General features: G+C 29.6%; 1 protein-coding gene across 1 annotated transcript in view; it reads right to left on the bottom strand.

Annotated features, from left to right (window-relative positions):
- The window catches only part of LOC106474133 (dual serine/threonine and tyrosine protein kinase-like), a 28,715-nt gene extending 25,769 nt beyond the window's left edge, over positions 1–2,946 (bottom strand). Inside the window, exon 1 of the mRNA XM_022402495.1 lies at positions 2,609–2,946. The gene's annotated coding sequence lies outside the window, so the exon portion shown is untranslated. The remainder of the gene's footprint in view (positions 1–2,608) is intronic.
- Between the last annotated feature and the right edge of the window lie 1,937 nt (positions 2,947–4,883).

Below are 4,883 nucleotides of genomic sequence, written 5' to 3'. Positions count from 1 at the left end.
ACACAAAAATCAATGTTTAGCTGGTTTTTTTTAATATTTACTTTTAAATTAAGAAATTAACTAACATATAATACTAAAAATTTGAATTATAATATAGAATTTGATACCAAACTTATTGGCATAAATCTTGCAATATGAATGACTGAAATGTATGTATAATAGGTGTATTGATACTCAACACTAAGAATCTGTGAATCTTTCTTCTGAAATGTGTACTAGCAATTTTTTTTCTAATGCCTCCTATGTTTTGCCTACAAAACTACAACACTATTTGCTATTTTGAACCCTACAAAATATTTTGAATTTCCTGATGTTTTCATTCAGAACATGCTGAAATCAACATAAAATAAAAATCTATATGTATAAAATTAAATAAACAAAACTTTTTATGGAATAAGTTTGACCGTTAAATATTAAAAAAAATTGTGAGAAAGAATAACTAGAAATTTACTTTCTTTGAAGATTTTAATTCAATGATTCAATTTTGTCCTCAGACAATGGGTGCTACAGGTTAAATGAAATCTTTAACATCTGAAGCTTAGTGTATAAAATAATGAAGTCTAATTACCAGATAGGGCATTTAATTATTGAAAAATAACAATTAATTATGCCAATAACAACTTTTAATAGAAAATTAATGATTTAAATTTGTTTCAAAGGCAACCATTCAATAAATCATGAGTTAAAGCATTTTTTTTGTCTATTATTATGGTGTATGAACTTCTAAGTATTGTGTAAAGAAATTGACTCATGCAATCTCTTAAGACCCACCTTAAATATGTTTTAATTTTATTACCCTGAATGTCATGTCAATGTCTCCATGATTTACAAATGGGGATGAAAAAAAAAGTCTATAAATACTGGGTACATTAAAGAGGATTAATCATTGGAAAATATTTTCTATTTAACAGATAAATTAAATGCAGTATTTTCTCATTATAAATAACTGCCAAGATTAAAGACAATTGTGCAATGTTTCAGAGATAATGACAGACTGTCAAATCAGTTTTGGTTACTGACAATTCTGTGAGGCTTCAGAGGCAATAAAGACTGACAAGTAAGCTCTGGTTATGGGAGAGATGTACAATTAGTAGAATTTACTAATCAATTAATCATTGGGCTCATTAATTGACTGCATTCAACTAGCTGATTATTTTTACAAGAGACTTGAGTACGTGAAATAATCAAAAACACTAATATTGATTAGATGATTAAATTTCCTGAGTCACAACACTAATCAATGAAGCTGAACAATCATGAATTATTAAAAAATAACAATGAGAAATCATAAATGGAATATTTCAATTACTTAGGTAGTTGGAATAATCAGAAACAGTAGTTTCAACTAGTTGATTATTTTCATGACATTAATCAATTTAACTGTAATTTTAGTTATTCACTTACTTCATGTGACACTAGTCAGTGTAATTGATGTCAACTGATTATATTAATTCAGTTAATTGCCCAACTCTAGAAAGCTTTAGAAACTGATAAATTGATAAGTCAGTTCGTTATATACTTTTTGATCAAAATGTAGGTCAAAAAACAAAACTTATCCTCTTTATCCAAAAATGCATCTACCTGTTATGAGCTAAAACATTGTTGATACTGCCCTGTTATGAGCTAAAACATTGTTGATACTACCCTGTTACGAGCTAAAACGTTGTTGCTACTACCCTGTTACGAGCTAAAACGTTGTTGCTACTACCCTGTTACGAGCTAAAACGTTGTTGCTACTACCCTGTTACAAGCTAAAACGTTGTTGCTACTACCCTGTTACGAGCTAAAACGTTGTTGCTACTACCCTGTTACGAGCTAAAACGTTGTTGATACTACCCTGTTACGAGCTAAAACGTTGTTGATACTACCCTGTTAAGAGCTAAAACATTGTTGCTACTACCCTGTTACGAGCTAAAACGTTGTTGCTACTACCCTGTTACAAGCTAAAACGTTGTTGCTACTACCCTGTTACGAGCTAAAACGTTGTTGCTACAACCCTGTTATGAGCTCAAACATTGTTGATACTACCCTCACATAGAATTTGATTTTTTTTTCTGAATCACTGCAAGGTCAAGTAAGAGATCTGATGGAAGCACATTTTTAATAAAACTTAATTTCTTAGGTAGTTTTGTGGTTCCAGTCAAAAGTGATAAAGAAAAAAGAAAATGATTTTGTCATCTTAACGCATTAGTAGTTAACTAAAAAATATTAACTTAATTACAAATCAATTAACACTTTTATAACTAGACTGTATGGTTTACAGAAAACTGTGAAACATATTTTAAACAGAACAGATTATTCTTGGGTGGTACAGAACACTTTGATAAGTATTTCTGTTTTTCTTTATATTGTTACTTACAGAAACTTGGAAGATATTTCTTCAAATGATTGCAAGACTAACTAATAGTAAATATTATGGTGACCCAGCATACTAGTACTACTAGATATACAAAATATCATCAAGAAACTTACCCACAAGATAAGTTTGCTATTTCCGTAAATCTTCAAATATTAATACACTCATATTTATCTGCTGTACTCTCACTAATTAAATAACAGTTTTTAAATACTCTGAGCAGTAAAATATTAATAATAAAGTAAAAGTCACCTTGAAAAGTTTTCAAAATTTTCAATTAATTCACTTTCAACTTCAATTGGCTCATTTCTCTGCTTCTGAATCTTATGTTTAGATTGGTTGGGCAGAAAACTCAGAAATCCTAGTCCACAGAGCTGATGAAAAACTGAAAATGATGCAACTGTAAGTCGAGATTCAGATTCTCTTCTCTTACGAGATGGTTGATATTGCTTAAGAGGGGAAAATTCTTGATAAGAATGAGGTCTAAAAGTATGTGAGCCATAAGAAACAAAAGCACTACGGGCATGCTGTTCTGATTCTGTTAACTCACAAGTTGGCAAAGGTCGGGAACAGACAAAAAACACTGGTTGTGTTGGAGCAATCTTTTTTAGTGCTATCAAATCCCCTAGCTCCTGAAAATTAAAAAAATTCTTTAAAACTATTATTCATCTTAATAGCCAATAACTAGTTTAGTTTAAAAAACACATTTCAACATAACCTTAATAACCAGCTATACCAAACACTGCCCTTCATTTGTACAAGGTGCTGCATAAAGTAACTTGTTAAAAAATATTCAACTTAATTAAAAGATCATTTTTGAAACTAAAGTGGACAATCATTTATGATTCATCCTTCTGCTTTAAAAAAATGGGCACACAATTATAGACTATCAGCTGATGCCCACTGAAACAATTCAATGGTAATTTTCCTAAAAATAGTAATGAATAAATATAAAAAGTGCAGACAACCCAATCCCTTGAATCAAAGTGTATATGTAATATGATTGTCTCGTGGGCCATTTACAACTGTCTTTTGTCATCCTATGTGTTATTTCAATAAGGAAAATTGCATTGATTTTATATTTAAGCAAAGGAGACTGACTGCAATGCACTGCTGGCAAAAATGTTTAGGTTTTGATGCAATGGGTACATTCAGCACAAAGCATTTAGACTCCCTACATAATCACAGGTGTTTTTTTCCATTGGATGCCACCATTCCTTGTCAATTTACTGTGCACAAGAAAAAACCACTACTGAAGCAAGCACATTTTAACAGTTATCATTTGTATAAAAAGTGTCATAGGAGAGATATTCAATTCAATTTAAATCAGTTTATTCAATATCGTACAATAAAATCATGCACATATATAATACCAACGTGAAAAAAATAAAAGAAATATATTTAAACTGAACAACAACAAATATATACTCAAACATGTTCCTCTCTCTATGCATTTTTTTTCGTTTGTGCTTTTATCTTCAAAACAAAAAAGAAATATTTTTGTTCTTCATAATTTTTTCTCAGATTGACTGTTCAGCATATACAAAGATTGACAGATCAACATTGATACTGGTATGAAATTTTATAAATTGCAAAAAATGAATAATTTTCCTGTAATGTACTCTTGAAAAGAAGCATATTTCTTTTTCTAGGATTAACCGTACATGGAGGTACATAGTGTGATACACATTAGGCTATTATATACACAGATATATTCTTTACTTTGAGAATGCACATTATGATACTTTGAAATTAATTTCAATGTTGACCAATTCTCATGCCATTTAAAAATGTGCAAGTTAAAACACATTTGTATATGGTGATGAACTGGCTTATGTCTGGCATCATCATCACTAACTAGCATACAAGTGTACTAATCTAAGGCACAAAAATGAGTATATCTTCAATTAAATTCTACTTACTTACAAGAAAATATGAGAAAAAAGAATCAGATTGCCCTTTATTTAACCTATTTAATCTGTAGAACCTGAATAACCCAGAAAAGGAGCAATTTATCTAATTTAACTATAACATATTTACACTTACTGTACACATGTACTTATGTGGTTTGATATATGTGTTCTTCTTTAAACTGAAAATAATAACGTAAAAACAACAACAACAATTATCTAAACATTCAGAAGATGTACTTAAACAAAATAAGCTTATAACATTATATAAATAACTAACCCTCTCGCTATAGGTAGGTCAAAGTGCCTGTCAAGACCTTTTAGAGTTACATTCAAAAGTTAATTAAACCACTCTATTGTCATTGTATACAAAGAAATTTGGCATCAAATTTAGTTAATAAATGAAGTTTTAATATTAAATAAGTTTTATAAGAAAATATTTGAAAAAATTCTCAATCTCCCCTAGTATGAGACACTTGACATTTGTTTGCTAGGTATTCCCTCTTCTTTAATTTATTTACTATCCCTCTGAAAAGTATGGAATTTTATCTAAATTACTCATTATAATAAAGATATTACTAAGGCAAAGCATGATTCTGACAACCTTCAATCTTGTT

Source organism: Limulus polyphemus, unplaced genomic scaffold (genome assembly GCF_000517525.1).
Source record: "Limulus polyphemus unplaced genomic scaffold, Limulus_polyphemus-2.1.2 Scaffold6859, whole genome shotgun sequence".
Classification (NCBI taxonomy): Eukaryota; Metazoa; Arthropoda; class Merostomata; order Xiphosura; family Limulidae; genus Limulus; species Limulus polyphemus.
This window is presented reverse-complemented; position numbering and strand designations above follow the sequence as displayed.